Raw genomic sequence first — 23368 nt, 5'->3', positions numbered from 1 at the left:
AGAATCAAGGAGGGCTGTAGTCGGATGTTGAAGGATGCTTAAGGGTGAATCCAAGAGGAAATGGCTGCCGGCTGGTAAGTGCTTGAAGGGACTGGTTTGCTTCATGGTTGAAGGAGATGGCCTGCGGAGATGGCAGGTGATTTGGACTGCCTTGAAGCTGCACAAACTGGCTAGAGGGAGGCTGTTAGGGAGGTGTAGCTGTGGTGGTTGAATCCAGAGGAGCTGCTGCAAAGACTGCCAAGGAGAGCTTGGTCGTGGCTGAAGGTTGCTGAAGAGGATGAGCCAGATGGAGCTTGAAGATTGTGACCCAGCTGAAGTTGTGGAAGGTGGCTGTGATGGAGGCCCAGCTGGTGGCTGTGTAAGGGCTGCAAGGATGGGGTTTCAATGGCTGGAAGTTGCAGACAAGGGGTGAGAAAGAGAGAGTTCAAGGGAGAGAGAGAGAGAGAGAGAGACGTGAACGAATGGGAGAGATGGGCGTTGAATGGCCCAGCCGTATGGTGTTTTGTTTTTTGATTTTTTCCTTGTGTTGGTAACTTAGGGAAGATCAAAACTTTCCCTAAGTTTCTATGGATTAATTAAGAAGGGGCTGTAACGTGAATGGCTGTAGCCATACGGCTGTGGAGGGAAAATAGAAAGGGAATAAGGAAGGGAAGAAGGAAAGAAGCAAGGGAAGAAGGAAAGAAGAGGGAGAAAGAAAAGAAAGGGAGAAAAAGGAGAGGGAAAGAGGAAAGAGAAGGGGGGCTGGACTGCCCTATGTGAGTGGAGGGAGAGGAAAGAAAGAAAGAAAGAAAAAGAAAAGAAAGAAAGAAGGAAAGAAAAAAAAAGAAAGAAAAAGAAAAAAAAGAAAATGGAGAAAAAGAAGAAAGGAAGTGGGCTGGAAGGTGGGCTAGGGTGGTCGACCCTCTTGTGGGCCCCATCTTAGGAAGAATAAAATAATTAAAAAATACAATAAAACAAACAAAAATAAAGAAAAAGCTAATTTTTTTTCTTTTCTTATAAATTAAAACAAGAAAATGCAAATGGATGGGCCATCTCAAAGCGGGTCCAAATTCCACTTTTGAAATTCATTTTAACGATTAAACAGGTAAAATAGTATTTTCATAAAATTTCCAGACGAAACGAGCTATTTTTGGCAGTTTTTGAAACGAGCTTGGATTTTGAAGTTCAATACCTCGTTGCGAAGCAAATCCAGTGTAGAATTTGAAAATTTAATTTTGAAAGAAATCCAGATTGTTTTTCTTGAGAAAATATTTCCAAAAAAAATTCCGGACGAAACGAGCTATTTTTGGCAGTTTTTGAAACAAGCTCGGATTTTGGTGGACAATGATGAAGAAAGGTATTTCTCTCAAGTACATTAGTATAATTAAAGATATGTATGAAGGAGTAGTAACCAATGTCCGCACTTATGGAGGGGTGACAACCAATTTTCCTATAATGGTTGGGTTACATCAAGGATCTGCTTTAAGCCCTTTTTTATTTGCTATAGTGATGGATGAGCTTACGAGATCAATTCAAGAAAATGTGCCGTGGTGTATGTTGTTTAATGATGATATTGTTTTGATTGATGAGTCTAAAGCTGGGGTTAATGCTAAGTTAGAATTATGGAGACAGACATTGGAAGCAAGAGGTTTTAAGTTGAGTAAGAGTAAGACAGAATACATGGAATATCGATTTAGTAAGCAACAAAGTAGTGATGGGAGTGTAGTGAAGCTTGGTGAGCACGAAATATCAGTGGATGATTCTTTCAAATATTTGGGATCTATCATTCAAAAGTATGGAGAAATTGATGGAGATGTAAATCATAGGATAAAGGTTGGGTGGATGAAATGGAAGAGTGCAACTGGAGTGTTGTGCAATCGTAGAATGCCATTGCGGTTGAAGGGAAAGTTTTATAGGACGACTATTAGGCCCGCTTTACTATATAGTACGGAATGTTGGGCTGCCAAGAGACATCATATTCAAAAAATGAGTGTAGCTGAGATGCGTATGCTGAGATAGATGTGTGGAAATACAATAAAAGATAAGATTCTGAACGAGGAGATACGTAAGAAGGTAGGCGTTGCACCCATTGAAAATAAGATGAGAGAGAATCGTTTACGGTGGTTTGGACATATTCGACGAAGGCCTAATGGTGCTCCAGTTAGAAGGATGGAGAATTGGGAAAATATAATAGTTAAAAGAGGTCGGGGTAGGCCTAGGAAGACATGGATGGAGGTGATAAGAAAGGATATGAATGCTTTGAACCTCACCGAGGACATGGCATTGGATAGAAATGAATGGAGGAGAAGGATTCATGTGGAAGACCCATACTGATTTTCTTTGTTGGTTCATATCGCCGACCCCAATTGTTTTGGGATGAAGGCGTAGTTGTTGTTTGAAACAAGCTCGGATTTTGAAGTTCAATACCTCGTTGCGAAGCAAATTCAGTGTAGAATTTGAAAAATCAATTTTGAAAGAAATCCAGATTGTTTTTCTCGAGAAATTATTTCCAAATTTAGAATCCTGGGGGTAAAAATATCAATTTTGAAAAACCCGAGGTTTGAAATTGATTTCTGAAAGCTTTTGAAACTTGATCTGGATTGAAATTTATAAAACTGGAGTTCTGGACTTCGAAAATAAAATGAAATGTGATGAAATGTTATGAAATACTGAGAAATGACATGCGAAATGCAGACCCTGAATGAAGAATTTTGGATTTTAAACCCTGATTGGCAGTTGTACCAGTTTAAAAAGCATTAAAATTGATAAAATTTGCAAAATAGCTCATGAAATGGTTTTCGAGACTCTACTGGGTCAGAGCGACACTGAAAATTGGGGTTTGAGCTGACCTAGGGGTAAAATGGTAATTTTCCTAATGAAAGTTGGTAAAATGATGATTTTCTAAAACTGACTCGGGGTTTGACTCCTACACTGACCTAACAGGGTTGGCATTGCATGAGGAGGGTTATTTGAGAATGGATGATGAAAATTTAGGGTGTTTATAGAGACTCAGGCTTGACCTTTACCTGAACGGGTAATAAAAAAATACTCCTCTCTTCCCTGAAGAGGAGGTGTTTGCAAAATAAACTTTCGAAGAGAAATAAAATTTTTGTCAAAACTCCCTATCTCTAGGTTTCTCTTATGGAAAGGTGGCCGATAATAAAGGTCGAGAAAAATATCATAGATGAGCAATTCCATCACACTCTCCCTGGAAACAGGATCCTCAATGACGGGGTGGCCTAACAAAAAATATTGGGGGGTCACAAGAGGAACGAGCTTCCGTCAAAGCTCTCCCTAAAAAAGGGGTTCCTTGTGGGATAATAAAAAAAATGTCTTGCAAATTGTTCGCGAAACACGAGTCCCTTCAAACTCTCCCTAAAAAGAGGTTCAACGAACCAACAAAAATTGCATGCGAAAAGAATGAGCTCCCTCAAACTCTCCCTATGAGAAAGGGTCCCTCGCAAGAGAAATGATTGATAATTGATTTTGAGCCAATTGGCAGACGAGTTCGACACAAAGGTCGAATCTTGAAAGACCATGACTGGCGGATGCAACCTGAAGGTTGAAAAATAATGACTGACTTTGATAGAATTAATAACCCGAGGGTTTGCTTGATAAAAATTGATGACCAGAGGTCTGACTGACAAAATTGATGAAATGGGTGACCCGCAGGTCTGATTGATAAAAATTGATTGACCCGAAGGTCTAAAAATGATTGATTTTGACAAAATTGGTGCCTAGAGGTCTGATTGATAGACTGGAATGACCCGAAGGTCTGATAAAGATTATTTGGCTCGCAGATCTAAAGATTGGCATTGAGCCTGAACCCTAATGTAAGACTAGTGTTTGGATTTAATTTTAGAAGAGTGACAAGTATGAAAAACTAGATTTTAAAGAAGGACAAGCACGAACACTGGGTTTTGAAAAAGTACCAACATGAACACCAAATTTTGAAAAAGTACCAGCACAAACACTAGATTTTTGAAAAAGCTACCAACATGAACACTGGATTTTGAAAAAGGTACCAGCACGAACACTGGGTTTTGAAAAAGTACCAACACGAACACCGAATTTTGAAAAAGGTACCAGCAGAAACACTGGGTTTTGAAAAAGTATCAGCACGAACACTAGGTTTTGAAAAAGTACCAGCATGAACACTGGGTTTTAAAAAAGTACTTGCACGAATACCGGACTTTGAAAAAGTACCAGCACGAAGTTAGCTTTTTGAAAGAATACCAGCACGAACACTGAATTTTGGAAAAGTACCATCATGAACACTGAATTTTGAAAAAGGTACCAGCATGAACACTGGATTTTAAAAAAGGTACCAGCACGAACACTAGGTTTTGAAAAAGTACCAGTGCAAACACCAGATTTTGAAAAAGGTACCAGCACAAACACTAGGTTTTGAAAAAGGTACCAACACGAACACTGAGTTTTGAAAAAGTACCAGCACAAACAATGGGATTTAAAAAGTACCAGCACAAACACTAGGTTTTGAAAAAGTACCCGCACGAGCACTGGGTTTTGAAAAAGTACCCACACGAACACTGGACTTTGAAAAAGTATCAACATGAAGTTGGATTTTTTAAAAAACACCAGCACGAACACTGGACTTTGGAAAAGTACTAGCACAAACACTGGATTTTTGAAAAAGGTACCAGCACGAACACTGTGTTTTGAAAAAGGTACCAGCATGAACATTGGGTTTTAAAAAGGTATCAGCATAAACACTGGATTTTGAAAGAGTCTTAACCCGAAGGTTGATTTTGGCAAGACCAATGAAAATGGTTTTGATAAAAGACTCGACCCAAAGGTCGAATTTGAAAATGATTGGTGTTTTGAAAAGTGCTTGTTGATTCTTATGGGAGATTTTCAATCTTTGCCCTCATGATGACTTGGACACTTGCCGGGGTCTCAGGATTATCCCTTATCCTGAATAAATTTGATGCAAATGCAAATGGGTCCAAATGAATGCAAATAAATAAATGATGAAAGATTTTGTTTGATCCTGTCTACATACAGGGTATTCCAAATAAAAGACAAATTTGATAACAAAAGATGCCCAGTGTAGTCTGGGAGGAAGATGTTCAGATGAAAGAATAATTGATCATTATTGAAGGAAATTCATTAAAGAATACAAAAAATAGAATAGAAGTTTTCTAAGTATAGAATTTCTTCAAATGTTAGACATTGATAGGATCGGGTAACTCAATCTCATCTGTATTAATCAGACGATATAAATTGCATGGCAATGCTTCTTTGACCACATAGGGACCTTCCCAATTTGGTGACCATTTGCCACGAGGGTGGTGCTTGAGATGAGCCATTGATCTAAGGACCAGATCATTAACTCGAAATCTTCTTTAGATGACTGACTTGGCATATTGCCTAGCTATCCTCTGACGATAATATTGAGTGTACTCTGCCACCTTAAGTCTTCTCTCATCAAGTAGATTAAGTTGTACCAACCTCTGTTGCTGATACTGATCGAGTGATAGCTCTAGTAATGATGCAAACTTAAGAGCGGGTTTCTGAATATGAAGAGGCAGTACTACCTCGGTTCCATAAACAAGCTCTGAAGGAGTTGCGTTGGTTGGAGTCCGAATGGTGGTTCGATAGACCCAGAGTGCATCATGGATTTTCTTGTGCCAGTCACGACCCGTCTCAACGATCCTTTCCAAAATATGAATCAGGATTTTATTTGTAGCTTTTGTCTGATCGTTCCCTTGGGGATAGTAGGGAGCTGAAAAATGATGATGAATCCTTAACTTCGAACAAAAGATCTTCATTCTCTCATTCTTGAAATGAGTTCCATTATCTGAAACAATGTCATGTGGTATGCCAAAACAACAAAAAATATTTTTATGGATGAATGAGACCACATGTCGGCCTTCTACCGTACGCAAAGTAACAACCTCAACCCATTTGGTAAAGTATTCTGTTGTAGCGAGAAAATACTTGTGGCCATTGAAAGCAGAATGAGTAATTGGGCCTACAACATTGAAAGTCCACATGGAAAATGGCCCTGGAGATACAACTGATTGCAAATATGTGGTTGGCGCATGAATGGAAGGTGCGTGCATCTAGCATTGAATACACTTCTTTATAAAATGATAGCAGTCTTGTTGCATGGTTTTTCAATAGTACCCTACTCGAATGATATGTTTAATAAGAGTGTGATAACCAACATGGCCACCATAAATGCCTTCATGCGCTTCTCGAATGACTTCCTTGGCTTCATCTTCGTCCAAGTATCTAGAGTACTCGGCACTGAACCCACGAGGATAAAGGACATCAACGAGAATGAAATATCGGGAAGACATGGGCTGAATCCCTCGTTGCTCTCTCTTTGACAATTCTGGTGGAAACTCACCAGTTTTAATGAAATTTTTGATATCTTGGTACCAGGGCTTCTTCTTTTGCTCTGTTTGGTTGATTTGCATGACTAGGATGAAGGCAAGTTGATTGATTCTACCAATTTTAAAAGAGTGACATGATTCGCCATCTCTGAAAGACATAATGGAGACTAGGCTGGCTAAGTCGTCAACTATCTGATTGAATTCTCTTTTGATATGGAAAAGCTGGAATTCATCGAAGCTATCAATGAGAGCTAGAACAATCTTCTGATAAGAAAGTAGCTTCTGATCCTTTACCTGTCATTCGACTTTGACCTGTCTGATGACGAGCAGTGAGTCGCCAAAGGCATGCACTCTCTTGACATCGAAGTCTTGCAGAATTCTCAGACCTTGTATTAAAGCTTCATACTTGGCCATGTTATGATTGCATTAAAAATCGAGTTTGAGGAAAAAGTGGATCATCTCCTTCTCGGGTGTAATCAATAAGATCTTGATCCCTATGTCAGCCATATTCTTGGAGCCATTAAAAAATAAACTCTAAACTGGAAACTGCTGAACATTATGGATGCGCTCATCAGAGAAATCATCATCGACTTTCACATCTTTTGCCAAAGGAAAATCTGCTAATTGATCAGCAATTGCTTGGCCTTTGATTGACTTCTGAGAAACATACTCTAAGTCATACTGCATCAACAAAACTTGTTACTTGGCAATTTGTCCACTGAGAAATGATTGTTCAAGAATATAGTTGAGAGGATTAAGCTTTGATAGAATCTTGACTTTCGATGCTAATAAGTAATGCCTCAATTTCTAACACATCCAGACCAGTGCTAGGCATGTCTTCTCTATCTGAGAATACTTCTTCTCGTAGTCAATGAAGGTCTTGCTCATATAGTAAATGGCATGCTCTACTCGACTGCTGTCTTTATATTGCGCCAAGAATCCACCACAAGCGGTTTGATTGACTGAGACATATAACAAAAGAGGCTTTCCTAATTCTGTCAGCTTCAGAACGGGAGGATTAAGAAGATACTTCTTGATGCATTTGAAAGACTGCTGACATTCTAGTCCCCATTTGAACTTAACTCCCTTTCTAAGTAGATGATTGAAAGATTCACACCTCATGGCCAGATTGGATATGAATCGTCGGCTTCACTGCATACGTCTCTGAAGACTATGCAACTCTTTAAGATTGGTCGGAGGTGACATATCAACGATAGCCTTTGCCTTAGCGGGATTTACTTCTATCCCTTTTTTGCTGACCATGAAACCAAGCATCTTGCCTGACTCTACCCCGAAAACACATTTCTGAGGATTGAGTCTCAACTTGAATAAAATGAGTCGCTTGAAGACTTGATCAAGAGTATCAATGTAGTCTTGTTCTTCCTTGGACTTGACCATGATATCATCGACATATGCATCCATAATCTTATGCATCTGGTCGTGAAAAATGATAGTCATTGCACGCTGATAGGTTGCCCCAGCATTCTTAAGCCCAAATGGCATGACTGTCTAACAGAAAGTACCCCACAGTGTGGTGAAGGATGTCTTGGACTGGTCATGAGCGGTCAACTTGATTTGATTATATCCAGAATATCCATCCATAAAGGAGAACATGGCATGACCAGCCATGCTATCGATCAGGAGATCAATGTTGGGAGCAGATAGTCATTCTTTAGAGTAGCTTTGTTGAGATCACGAAAGTCGATACAAATTCGAACTTTACAATTTTTCTTAGGAACTGCCATAATATTCGCTAACCAATCCAGATAATCTATTGCTTGAATGAATCCAGCTTTGAGTAAATCCTCAAGTCCTTCCTTGACCTGTTGCTCGATTTGAGGATCCATTTTCCCCAACTTCTGCTTAACTGGTTTAATATCAGGCTTCAGAATGAGGCGATGCTCAACTAATTTGGGATCTAAACCCGGCATATCCTCGTAAGTCCATGCGAACACTTCTTGATATTGCTTGAGAAAATCGATGAGCCTTTCCTTCTCATTTGTGCTCAGACTAGTACCGATCTTGAGAATCTTCGGACTATCCTCTGACTATGCGAACACTTCTTGATATGGTCCTTGCCATCGGACCATTGCTGCAGTATGCTCTATCGATTATGCTTCCTCTAGTTTCAACATTTTGAGGCTTTCGTTGAGAATAACCTCATCAATTTCCCTGATGCTAAGGATATCAGTGGTGTAGGTTGGCCTGAGAATCATAGGCTACGATAGCCTTTCTTCTGGATCTTCCCTCAAGATCGTGGTGATCATACCGCCTTTGGACCATTTAATGCACTAATGAAGGGTAGGCAGTACTGTATTTGCATTATGAACCCATGTTCGTCCCAATAACATATTATATGTTGGCGGCACATTGACGACATAGAAAAGGACTGCATAAATAGAGTAATTAATGAATATTTATAGAAAAATCTTTCCCTTGGCGGTTTGTCCATGGTTGTCAAAACTGTAGATGGTAATGGGATCGGGGAGGTATTCTTCTTCTTTTAAGCCCAGAGCTTTAGTAGTCATCTTTGGACAAATATTGAGGCTACTGCCTCCATCGACAAGCATGTGGGGGATGGTCATTCCCCGAGTCCGTACCATAATATATAATGCATTATTATGGAATGCATGAGGCTTTGGCAGATCCTCGTCTAAAAAGGTGATTGGAAAGTTGGTCATGGCCTAGTTGACGATCTGGGCGATTTCTTCTGGAGTTGTATTTGGTTTCACTTTGATTTTCTGTAACAAATCATCTAAGACTTGTTGATGCTTGAAAGAAGCATGTGCCAATTCAAGGATCAACATGTTTGAAAGGGCAATGATCAGTTGCTGGACCGAATTGGTGTTTTCTTTGACTGAACTGCTCTTATCTTGAGTAGTCTTGATGAAGCACTTAGGAAACCCTAGAATCCTGCTGGCCACTTCAGGGGATGCTCTGGCGGGCTCCCTTGAGACATTCAACTTACTGAAAGCTGAGACAAAATCCATCTTTTGGGTACTGGATTATGCCTATTGCAACACCAATACCTGATGCTGGACACGAATATCCTCACTAGTGCATGGCTGAATATGATCATGTGGCTGAAATGGCTGGTCAGATATCATTGCTGCAGAATGCTGAAGAAAGGGTTGATTCAGTATAGTCATTTTTTCATTATCGCCACCTTCTACCAAAACGTTCTTGTCAATGTAATCTTGATTTATATTTTTGAGAACAAAACAGTTCTCAGTATCATGTCCCACTGTCCGGTGGAACTTGCAAAATATGTCTTTTCTTTTTCCCATGACAACAGGCAGGTCGGCTACCTTTAGAAGCTTGATCATTTCACTTGTAAGCATATACTCAAGCACGATTTCGATTGATTGATCTAGTGGGGTGAATTTGTGACTATAGCTCTACCCTTCATGCTTCACCTTTTATTGCGATTTTGATGCCTGCTCAATGGCTAGCATAGGTGATTTGTTATTCTGCAAAAACATCTTACCCTTCTGCTCATTCTTGCTCAGATTGGAGCCTACATAACTGAATGATTTCCCCTCATTCTTACGATGATTCTTGCTACGGCCCGCATCAGTGGAGTAAGTGAAATGAGACTTCTTCTTTGACTCCTATTGCCTGCCGTTCTTGACGAGGGTAATGCCCTCATACACTCCATTTCTCATGCCTAGCTTGAGCCATTCGGCTCGCTCTGTTAATTCAATAAAGGTCCTTGATGGAGAGGTAGAAATCATGCCCCTTAGGGGTTGTGAAAAATTATTCAGGATTAGCGACAATGTGTGTCTTTTTTATATTGAATCCTTCATTTTATTGCAGGCAGACCTCCACCTATGAATGAAATTTTGGGCCTTCTCATTTTCCTTTTACTTAAGACTGAAGAGATGACTGAGGGTTGATAGCGCCTCTATGTTGAATAGGAACCGCTCGATGAACAAATTAACCACCTTGTTGAATTCCTTCAACTCAATGAGATTAATATGTTTTGAATACCACTTGGCTGCTATTCCCTCCAGACTGCGAGGGAAGCAAAGAAACAAAGCTCAGTGCATCTTGAGGGTCAAGTCCCTTGACGTTGATCAGAAATTGTTGCTCTAATGAATCATCGAGCTGACCAACTGACTCAGGTAGACCCATGATGTCTGAGAATTCGTTCAGTAGTAGAGTCATCTCTCCCCACGGGAACCAAAAGTTAAAGGTACGTGGATTCCACCGCTCTGTTAAAGCTTGAATCAAACTGTCGTTGATAATATGCTCTCTCACTGATGATGCCAGTTCCAATCTGCAGTTGCTCAGATGGTCTGGGAACATACAAGAGAAGTTCTTGAGCCAAGAATAGTACCACCGGAGAATGAAAGGTCCAGTGTTAAGAGTTCGATTATCAAGGTGACCTTGCTGCACCTCATAGAAGATATGGGCTTCAGGAAAGACTAAATCAAGCTGACTGGATGCCATCAGGATAGACTAAAAAATTAAAAAGTAAAGACAAGACTCGAGAAAAACCACACGATTTTTAAAGAAATTGCAGACATGATCAAAACAAGGCTGAAACTCCAAGATCCAGAGGAAAGAAAGGATAAAAATCAACTAGAGTTTTGATGAAAATAAAGGTTTTGGGAAAATCGTCTAGGGTTTGAGAAAATACCAGGGAAATAAATGGAAAATAGGGTATTTTGAAAATCATCCAGTATTTTTAGAAAAATTATAAAAAATATGAGAAAATAAAGAGAATAAAAGGAAATAACCAAAGTATATTCAATCACATCCTGTACAAATAAGTATGCACATACAACATTCCCTAAAGGCTGACTCTAGATGTACAAATTTTGAAATAGCTGTAGGACCCTAACCCTAACTCTAAGGCTCAGTTCATCTGTGTCCAATCATGCTATGTCGATATACTTGAGCCGAAGCCTAATGTACATGACATAAAATCAATTTCTTAGATTCTAGGCTCATGTTTTCCAACATCCTTGAGCGCCTGCTGATATACTTTAGACTATGGCTCTTGGTACGTGGCAGGGGGGATCAACCCAAATAGGTGACCCAGTTGTGAGGCTTTCTCCCAAACTATGGTTCTGGAAGAAAGCCCCGCAAAGTAGGTGGGGTTGTTTTTGAAATATGATCAACATGCAAGAAAACAGAAGGCTCTAATGACCTAAAGAAGTAAAATTTTGAAAATTTATGAGAAGCAAGCATTGTTTTCAATAAGATCCCAGATTGAAGAGGGTTATATTTGATCTAAGTCTAAGTGATCATGAATAATGCCTCCCCAATCGGTCCTATCAAACCATGCCTAAGTCTATATGCAATCCATGTCAACTGAGTTTGATTCTAGGCTCCTAGGTTCACAAGAAATAAAGCTGACATTGTAGAACACGATATAATCATAGCAGAGCATTAAATTGATCAGGCAAAGATAGGTCCCATCTCGGTCGCCAAACTTATTATTATTACAAAATTTTACTTTTGCAAGTCAAACTGACCTTTGAAAAAGATTTTGAAAATAACTCATCTCTGTTTTAAAATGCAGGATAATTCTGAAGCATGGGACTCACCTGTCGATACGAGGTTCAACTGTTCCTGGCACTATAACCAGGGGTAATCAAACCAAGGATCAATCATGTGCTTTGCTTTGCTTTGCTCAACTTGTCTAAATCAATGTTCTATTCCTAAATGCACAAAGAATCAGACATGTGCTATGACTTAGAGAAAATTTTTATTGAAAAACATGATGTATGCTTGAAATACTATAAAATATTTGGAAAAGGAGACACCTTGAAAATCGTGAACCATGTTGAGAGAACATTTCTGAAGAAAAGAAAATCGAGTCTTGAAGAAATCTTGATGTGTTGTGAAAATCGATTTCTGAGAGAACTCGCAATGACTTAGAGAAAATTGATTTCTTTGAATTTGAACTTTGAACTTTGAAATTGAGAATATTATAACTTGGAAAATCGTGAATTGAACTTAGGAGAATATTTGGAAAATCTTTGAAAACCAAAGGGGTCTTGAGGAAAATTAGTTTCTGAGGAAAAATCTAACTTTGAGAAAAATTGACTTCTTTGAATTATGAACTTTGAGAAGTTATTGGAACTTGAAAAATCGATTTTGGGTCTTAGAAAAGCATTTGGAAATCTCTTGAAAATCGTTTTTAATGAAAAGGAAACCTTGATGTTTTGAGAAAAATCAATTTCTGAAGAAATTTCAAGATTACTTTGAGAAATCGATTTTCCTGAAATGGGATTCTTGATCTGATAAAAAAAGGGGTGTGTAGCCTTGTGAAATCATTTTCATGATGCATTCTAACCTAGATGATGCATGAATGTTATCTTGTAAAAATATTCTTTTTGAAGAGATTTTGAGAAAATTATTTGAAAAAGGGATTTTAGGTGCCTTATAGAACTTCAATGAAGTAAATTCACCTCATATCCCTGACTATGGGCACAGATATGGATTGAATATAATCTATTTGATTCTAAAATGAGAAAATATTTAGAAAAACTTTGAAATATGCAATGATTTTTTAAAATGCTTAAGAGTGTAGGTCATTTGTGGCTTAGAAAAAGATGCTAAATCTGGGTTTCATTCGTATTCTGACTATGGCCATAAATATGAAACCCACCGAGTTTATCAACTCCTTAGAAGTTAGTGCACGTGCTATTCATTTAGACCATTGTGAATTTGAATATGCATTAATCATCATCCATCACACATTAATATTATTGTAAAAATAAACTATATGCAATGCAATCCTATTCTAAGCAGGAAAAGTAAATTCTTATTTCAAATTTATAATTATAATTTACATAAAAAGGGAAAATAAAATATACTCTTGAATGTCCCTGCAAAACTAGAAAACTTGTTAGTGAAAATATATTGGCTTTTCTGGATTTATCCAATAATATCTAGAAATTACTGGATTTATCTGAATATAAGCCTTTTTTCATGTTTTCCTTGGGTTGTTGTAGCTTCAATGGAGGAAGAAGAGGATGCTGAGAGGAGAGAAAAGTAGCAAGAAAGGGAAAGAGAGAGCATAGGGGTCGATCCCTCCTTTTGGCTCATTTTATAGTTTTTTACGGTGTTATTTTTAGAAAGAAAACCTTCCTAATTCTGGTTTGGATAAGCCATATGAGGGATGATTTTTATGAGAACTCCTAACCATAACTCTAGTTAATTAGTCTAATTGACCTAATTCAACTAAAAAAGGTCTTAAATGTGGCGCCACCTAGGTGGACCCACATTTGGTTTTTAAAACTTTAAATAAAGCAAGGTTAAAACACTAAAATAAAGATAGATTTTTAAAATCAATTTTGACTCTTCTAACTCCTAACTTAATTAAAACACTGACTAACCCTAACTCTTTCAAATGTGGCACCACCCAGAGTGGGCCCCACTTGATTTTTCAAAAGCGATTTTAAAACTAGAAAATGAAAGTTTTCAAAAAAATGTTAAGAATTTGGAATTGAAATCAAAAGTTTTTAAACCAAATAGAGTTCTGACTGGATCAGAACTCTTCCATATGTGGCATCAACTGAGTGGGCTCCATATCAAGGTTTTGAAAAAGTTAAAATAAAGACTGAAAATGGTTTCAAAACAGAGTAAAAATCACCTAATGAAAATCTGAAGTTTTTTAAAAATAGAGTCCTAAGCGAATTGAAACTTTAGACTAAAGTCCTAAATCAACTAAAACTCTAAAATTTAGGTTTTTGAAAGCCAAATAAAGAGGTTTTTGAAAAAATTTGTCAAAATAAGTGAAAATAAGTCAAAGAAAGCAGTCAGGGTTAGAGTCCTAACTCAACAAAAACTCTTAAATAGAGTCCTGAATGAACTGAAACTCAACGAAATAGACTAATTTTTAAAAAACAAGTGAAGAGAATGAAAATGGAAGTAGAAACATAAATCAGAATGGAGTTCTAACTGGATTAGGACTCTGGGACAGAGTCCTGATCGGACTGAAACTCTAGAATTTTTGGTTTTTCTGACAATAATTGAGAGAGTTTTTAAAATACAGGTAGAAATAGGATGAAATTTGAAATCAGGATTAGAGTCCTAATCCAACTGAAACTCTAAGACAAAGTCCTAGTTCAAATGAAACTCTAAAATTTTGGGTTTATTTTAAAAAACTAAGTAAAATAATGGTAACATATAAAATCATGGTAGAGTTCTGAACTGATTGGGACTCTGGGACAAAGTCCTGATTTGACTGAAACTCTAGAATTTTGCTTCTATTGGAAAATAGATGAAAGAATTTTCAAAAACAAGTGAAAATAGCAACAAATAGTGAAATTAGAATAGAGTTCTGACCCAACCGGAACTCTGGGGACAGAGTACTAATTCGGCTAAAACTCTAGAATTTTGGCATTTTTAAAAGATAAATAAAGGAGTTTTAAAAGGTTTTCTCATAATTTGATAAAATGAGCTAAAAAAATGAAGTTAGGGTCAGAGTCCTTCTCAAACTGGGATTCTGGGACAGAATCCTGATTTGACTGGGACTTTGAGAAAAAGATCAAATAAGGGGAGTAAACAAGGTATGGACCCACTTCTAACTCAAAATCACTAAATGGGAGATTGAAATGGCTAAAAAATGTAAAATGACAGAGTCCTAGTTTAACTAGAATTCTAAAATAATTAAAATTATGCGAATTTTAAAAGAAATCATTGATTCAGAAGTGACACCACCTGGATGAGTCTCATCTGAGGTTTAAAATAGGTTAAAAACTAGTTTGGAATGAATCTAGATTGCTTTTTTTTTAAGAAAGGTTTTTGAAATGAAGCTCTGGGGGTTAGCCAAATGGCAAATGTCAATTTAAAAAACCCAGGTTTTTTAAATTGCTTTCAAAAGAAAGGTTTTAAAATCGAATCTGGATTAGATTTTTAGAAAAACCAGAGTGTTGGATCTTGAAAATGAGATGAAATACAATGAAATGATATGAAATGATAAGAAATAAGAAATAATAAGAAATGATGAGATATGACATGAAATGTCATGTTAAATGCAAACCCTGGATAAAGGATTTCAGGTATTGGACCTCGATCGACAGTTGTATCAGTTTAAAAAGTGATAAAATTGATAAAAAATGAACAAAATGATTTAAGAAATGGTTTTTGTCCCTGCAGGGTCAAGAGTGACACTGAAAACTGGGGTTTTAATTGGTTTAAACTGGAATGAACTGAGTTCTACGGTTTTAAAACTCAAATGAGCTAACAAGACACTAACTCAACTAAACTCCTAGACTAAACAATCGAGAAAAGATATCATTTCTTAGAGAAATGGTGAGAAATGATCATTGGAGTGAAGTGAGTTATGAACAAGAACTGGGTTTGAGCTAAAACAAACATTTGTAATACTGAGAAGAACTAAAACTGAAGCTCAAGCACTAGCTTAATTGAGTGGACTTAGCTCAATTTCAGCTGAAACAGGCTAAAATGGCCTCCTAGACTGTGGGAAATGGATTTAAATTGGAACCGCGCTACTTGAACTTCTAGTGAGCTCAGGTTAGACTCAAGGGAATAGAGTTGACTGGATTTGACTAACCCAGGAACAATTGACTGGGATTCAGGTTAGAAATGAGCTTGTTTCTAAGGAAATGAACTTATTTTGGCAGGAATGGTCAGAAATGAACATGATCTGCTCATCGTGAGCTCAGGTGAGTTAGAAATGACTAACATTCTAACTTTTCTAAGCTTAAAAATGAGCTTGGTCGACTCTAACCGACAAGGATCTAAGGTGACTTAGGGGTAAAATGGGAATTTTACTGATAAAATGAGAGTAAAATGACACCTAAAAGGGGACAGACCTAGGGTTAGACTCCTACACTGACCTACAGGTTTGGCATCTATGGTAGGGGGTGTCTGGAAGTGAACGAGAAAAAATTGGGGTTTTTACACAATGACCACAAATATGTATTGAATATACTCCATTGAATCCTAATAGGAGGGTTTTGAAATATGCAAAATCGTTGGAAATATGCATTGATTTCTGAAGATGACCTAAGAGTGTAGGCTTTTGTAACTTAAAAGAAATTAATAAATTTGAGTTTCATTCGTATTTTGACTATGACTACAAATACGAACTCCACTGAGTTTATTGACTTCTTAGAAGAAGGAGCACATGCCATTTATGTTTCACCATTGTGGAATTTTGAAAGTGCATATGTATGACAACCCATAGCAATTAATTATTGAAAATAAACTATATGCAAATGCAACCCTAATCTATGCAGAAAAGGAAATTTTCATTATTTTTGGTATTTGATTATAATTTACATTGAATAATTGAATCATAAAATAAAGAAAGGAAATGAAAAATAAAGAAAATACAACCTTGAGCTTTCTTGCAAAATCAGCCAACATGTCTGTAAAAAAAATGTAGGCTTTTTGGGATTTATTAAACAATATCTGAAAATTGAGGGATATTATCCGATATAAGCCTTTTCCCCATGCATTCATAAAATCAAATAAACTAAATAAAATAAAGGATGATTCATGATTAAATAAGCAATAAAACTAAAGTGATTATAAAATTAGAAATTTAGAATTGAGGGCAAAAGACCAAAATACTACCTAAAAGTTTATATTAGATGCAAAACAGTATTAAAATCAGGGTTTTTAGAAAACGGTTTTGAAATATGCTTAATCTGAAAACCAAACGAGTTCAGATCGACGCCAAATCGAGTGAAGAGCACCCTGACATGATTAAGAAAATAATTAAAGTATAAAACTTTTCATGAAAATGATGAAATAATATAAAAAGATTGATTTTTACCTGTATTTCTACAAAACAAGGTTCCTACGACAACCGGTTTTTGCAAAATAAGAAAATGAAATATCAAATGACCTCTAAAAATTATGAAAATCGATATGGACATTGATAACAAAAATAGCATACAATTGAAAAATAAATTTTATTGCATATGATGGAAATGAATATTAAATAAAAAAAGTAAAAAATAGGCTAAATAACAAGCCATCTTGTACCTGTCACGGTGTCAGATCAGAATAACATATCAAACAAAGATTAAAATTTATGAAATTTTATAGGGATAAACTAGACATGATAATAAAGAGATTCCTTTTTACGAATTGGAAAAATAGTCTCTGTTAGAGAGATATGATTCCGACAAGATGCACTCGATTCTTGATAATGCCTGACGATTCTAGAAAAGTAGATTATAGTTTCAAGTTAAAAAAAATAGCAAACGATGATAAAAAATCACCAAAATCACATGATAGAAAGTAAACATGCAGACAAATTGGTCATTTTTTTACGGATTAGAGAGATCATCTTCAGTTAGGGATATATCACTCTAGCAAGATGACCCTGGATCTAAACTGTGCCTAACGATTCAAGAAGAATAAGTTCTGTTGTCGGATGAAAATAAAATAGTAAACGATCATTAAAAATCACACAGAATAAACTAGATATGCAAACAAAGATGCCATATTTTACGAATCTAAAATACAATCTCTGGCGGGTGAGATATGACTCCGGCAAGTTGCTCTTGATTCTGCACAACGTTTTGACGGTGCAGAAAACAGGTTTGGGTTCTTGATTTTATAACGGGTCATTAGATGCCCAAAAATCATAAAATTTTTCCAAATATATGAAAATACATGGATATAACCCTCATAAAAAATTCAGATCAAAACAACAAAAATAACCAAATAAAATAACGCTGCTAATGCATAGCCAGAATCAAGATTCATGTGGGACTGTTAAACAAGATTCAGGAACTAGATCTAACATGCGTAAAAGCGAAAAGAGACTATAGTTGCAATATTTTTTGATTTTTCATGGATGAAATAAATCTAAATCTAATATGCTCATAAAATAAAGAAAAATACAAAAAACAAAAATGACATGGGATTTGTTTGCTTTGGTGTAGCTGATCAAAAGAGGGATTCGATCTATGGTAGATCAAATCTCCTACTTTCCTATGGCTGTAACAAGAATAAAAAAAAGGACAATACAACCAATAATAATAATGAAATAAAGAAGAAGTAGCAAAGATTACGTGAAGCTAATCGATCCTCCCTTGCTGCTAAACAAATAAAGAAACGAAAAAGAGTAAAAGGAGGAGGGAAAAGGGGTGGCAACTATGGGGAAGGAAGAGAAGGGAGTTTGAGAGAGAGGAAGAGAGGATTGATGCCTAGATGGGATGGACATCCCCTTTAGGTTTGTATTTATAGGCAAACTTAGGCTAAAGATAGGGTTCTAGATGATTTAATTGATCAACCTAAATAGCACTTAATTAGGGAAAATTAGGGGGGGGGGCGATTTTCCTAATTGAGATTCAAATTTTTTGTTGACTTTTCTTATTTCAAACTAACTAAAACACCTAAGATACCTAAATGAATTGGAAATTTCCCAAATGTGGAGCCATCTAGGTGGGCCCCACATTTGATTTTAAAAGCACTTAAAAGGTTCAAAAAGGTTTTAAAAACAAAGTTAAAATAAAAGGATAAAATCACAAGTTAAAAAGTGAAAATGAAATCCTAAACCAACTAATCTTCTGAAATAACAAGAAGAACAAAATGAAAAGATGAATCCATAGGTGACGCCCCCTAGGTGGGTTCCTTCTGGAGTGAATTGGATCTAAGATCTGTTTTGAAACTCAGGTTTGATAAAAATCCAAATCAGAAATCTGATCTGGATCCAGATCTGACACATTGAAAAATATTTTTTTTCTGAAAAGGGCATTTCAAAATGTCAAATGCAAAGCACTGAGTTTTAGATTTAAAAGATCAATTTTGAACCCAGGTTTGAAATCAAAATAAGATTTGAATTCAGATCTGGATCCAAAGTTTTAAAATGACAAATGGATTTGGATGTCAGACCATGAGTCTGGTCCCTGTCTGAAAATGACGAAAGATCCTGGATCAATGATGAAACACTTAAAATGAATCCCAGATGATGAAAAGAATAAGCTGGATCTTGGATCAAAGATAGATTTAGAAAGTGGATCCAGATCAAGATAAGGTGATGAAAATGGATCCTGGATATGAAAATTGAAGAATGGATCCAGAATAACAAATGATTGAATTCTGGATATCTGATGAGATAATCTAGGTTTAGAAAATAAATTGAACCCTAGATATAGATAATAGAATGAATTGAACAAAAGATCCGGGTTTGGAAGAGAATGGATATCATATCCGGTATTGGATCCAATGTTTGAATTGAAATGTGAATTGGATCTCAAATATAGATAAAATATCAAATAAAGGAATTGATCTGAGTCGAGATTGGGAATTGTTCGAGCTTGGAAATTAACAGAATTGATGTTCTGAATACAAATGCCCAGAAATGATTTTTGCCCTATAGGGTGAAGAGTGACACTGGACTGAACTGGATAGAACTAGGTTGAACTGGGTTCTAGGGTTTCTAAACTCAGATGAACTAAAAATGCACTGACTCAACTAGACTCCTAGACCAGGTGATCGAAAACAGACACAATTCTGAGTGAAATAATGAGAATTTCACTATGGAGTGAAATGAGTGACGAAAGTGTACTAAATGTGAGCTAAAATGAAGGTCAATTATACTAAGGTGAACCGAATTAGGGGCTAAATCCTAGCCAGGTTGATTGGGGTTAGCTCAATTCTAGCTGAATTGAGCTAAAATAGATTCCCAAAATGTGGGAAATGAATTTGAACTAAAACTCGACAACTTAAACTCCTGGTGAGCTCAAGTTAGACACATGGAAATAGGATCGACTGACTCAGAGACAATTGGATGAAATTCGAGCTAGAAATGCACTCATTTCACATTAAATGAACCAAATTTAGCTAGAATGAAATGACATTACTCATCATGAGCTCAGAAGAGCTAGAAATGACTGACATTTTAAGTCTTTTGAACTTAAAATGAGCTGGGTTGAACCTAATTGACAAGGGTCTAAGGTGACCTAGCGGTAAAATAGTAATTTTACTAACAAAAAGGGGGTGAAATGACACCTAAACTAGAACGAACCTGAAGGCTAGACTCCTATATTGTACTACAAGATTGCAATCTGTGAAAGGGTGGTGTCTGAAATGGGCCTGGAAAATTTGGGGTGTTTACAGATGCCCCTATTTGCTATTAAGTCGGTTAAAAGTTGGGCTTAGTGGCAAAGAAAAATACACCAAATTTGGAAGACAAAATGCCTCAGTTAAAAGATCTAAACTGAGTATGAAAGAATTGATTTTTGAAAAACCCTCATAAAATGAGGCCCAGGCTTAACCCTTAACCTTAACGAGAAGAAAATTCAACTCATGGAATGAGACTCAGGCTTAACCCTTAACCTGAACGGGAAGAAAATTCACCTCATGGAATGAGGTTCGGGCTTAACCCTTAACCTGAATGAGAAGAAAATTACCTCATAAAATGAGGCTCAGGCTTAACCCTTAACCTGAACAGGAAGAAAATTCACCTCATGGAATGAGGCTCAGGCTTAACCCTTAACCTGAATGAGAAGAAGATTCACCTCATAGAATGAGGCTCAGGCTTAACCCTTAACCTCAACGGGAAGAAAATATGGAGTCCTCGAATGAAAAAACCATGATGGAACCTCCAGATTTTGCACCAAATCCAAAAGAGGTTGCAAAAAGGCAAGAAAAGTGAGGTCCCTAAAAGCTTTGAAAAGGGATTGAAAATGGGGTGTCTCATGACTGAGACAAAGAAATAGCTTTTAAAAATGGCCTTTCGCGAAAGGGCAGGTTCGACCTCAACCTGAAAATAACTATCTATGGCGAGATAGTGGGGAAAGCAAGGAAACGTGCGAATCTGGGAGCCCAGGCGATCAGATCAAAAGAGAAGGAAAGGATCTTGAAAACCCAAGTTATCAAGTCCTAAAAAGGGATAAGGGACCAGGATGCATAAAAAAATGTCAAGTTCTTGCTTCATGTCAGGATAGCCAGGAGGTGTTGCCAATAAGATAGAAATTATAATTCATCAAAATGATTGGAAATATGCACGCACATGCGAAATATATTCCCTCTTCTACCTAGAGTATTTTCTCTAATAAGGTTAACTCCATAGAATCAAGGATCAAATTCAAGTTATTGTTGTTGGATTTCTTTAAGGAAGCTATCCATTTCCTTGGTATGAAAAAAGAGAAAATGTTCTCAGTTTCATAAAAGCAAGTTGATGAAAATATATTGACAAAAGAATTTCACATAGGTAAAGATGATTTCTGACAATTTGGCAGTTTGATATCTGGGGTTTACCCATCATGATCTCTTTGCACTGTTTGGCATATAGAGTTGAGCTCTTTTGGGGTTTGGCAGGAAGTTCATCATATCCGCTTTCAACTTGAAGATGTTCTGATTTTTCTTAAATGAACACATTACATCCTCTTTCAACCCAGAGATGATCAACACCTTCTTTGTCCCCAGGGATTAGATTCATATCATAAAATTGCCTCTTTGGTTGAAAATCTTTTTCTGATAACATAACGCAAATACCTTTTAAGGTTTGTTAGGAAATTTGTCGCATCAACCTTCAACTTGGTGATGATCCAAACTTTCCCTGGAAGCATACGTCACATCTTCCTTCAACTTAGAAATGATCCAAGTCTTCTTTGTCTCTAGAGATCTAAACTCGCCTATCAGCCTTCAACTTGGTGATAATTGAGAGATCTCTTTTGCAGGTAATACATTGAGCTTGAATGATTGAGAAAATTGAGTGGATTCTTTATTGCACGGGATATTCCCACTGCCTTATTGCCAAAAGAATTGTCTTTAAAAATATGCCATTGCTATAATCAATATCAATTCATTTCTAGCTTCTCATCATCATTGAATTTTCCTCTGCCAGCCATATCGCAGATTTTTCCTTCATCCTTTTGGTTGACCAATAGAAAAAGCTTGAATTTTTCTTCTTATCTCACAAAAGTTTCACCCTTTGAAAAGAATACAAGATGTAGTTTGAGGTGAACCCTTACGCATAATTTTTTTGAAATTAATGAATAATTCTAGTAGCAAATTGGTAAATCCTGTAATCCTTTATGAAAGAATTGCTTGACATCAAGTTGATAAAATCTGTGACTAAATTCTCCTTTCTTTTCCCCAAAAGAGAGACTCAAGCTTAACCCTTGACCTGAACGGGTAGAAAATACTCCTCTCTTCCCTAAAGAGGAGGTGTTTGCAAAATAAAACTTTCAAAGAGAAATTAAGTTTTCATCAAAACTCTATATTCTTTGGCTTCTCTTATGAAAAGTTGGTCAATAGTGAAGGTAAAAAAAAATATCATAGAGGAGCAAGTTCATCACACTCTCCCTAGAAAAAGGGTCCTTTATGACAAGGGAGGCCAAAATGAGTAATTTGGGTGCACAAAAAATGAGCTTATGTCAAAACTCTCCCTGGAAAAAGGGTTTTTTGTGTAAAATTGGTTGTTATATTGTAAATGGTTCACAAAAAAATGAGTCCTTTCAAACTCTCCCTAGAAAAAGGGTTCTTGCAAACAAAAATGATTGTAGTTGCAAAAGGAACGAGTTCCGTCAAACTCTCCCTAGAAAAACGGTCCTTTGCAAAAGATGATAAAATGATTGAAAGTATCGAGTCATTTTGAGAATTGGTTCAACCCAAAGGTAGGATCTTTGAAAAAGATTGGCATTGATAAAAAGATCAACCTGAGGGTTATAAGCTAAATTTGATAAAAAGATCAACCCAAAGGTTGAATGGAGTTGAATTGTAAAAGATCGACATTTAGCAAAATTATAATCCGAAGGTTGGATTTGGTAAAAGAATCAGCTTGAGAGTTGGATTTTGATTGATCGACCAGTGCGAGGACTGGATTTTGATTGAAGACCAGTACGAGCACTGGATTTTGAAAGAAGACCAATACGAGCATTGGATTTTAAAAGAAGACCAGTACAAGCACTGGATTTTGAAAGAAGACCAGTACGAACACTAGATTTTGAAAGAAGACCAGTACGAGCACTAGATTTTGAAAGACTAGTACGAGCATTGGATTTTGAAAGTGAGACCAGTACGAGCATAAATTTTGAAAGAAGACCAGTATGAGCATTGAATTTTGAAAAAAAGAT

Source organism: Nuphar pumila, chromosome 14 (assembly GCF_984573655.1).
Source record: "Nuphar pumila chromosome 14, dmNupPumi1.hap1.1, whole genome shotgun sequence".
Taxonomy (NCBI): Eukaryota; Viridiplantae; Streptophyta; class Magnoliopsida; order Nymphaeales; family Nymphaeaceae; genus Nuphar; species Nuphar pumila.
Note: the sequence above shows the minus strand (reverse complement) of the source record.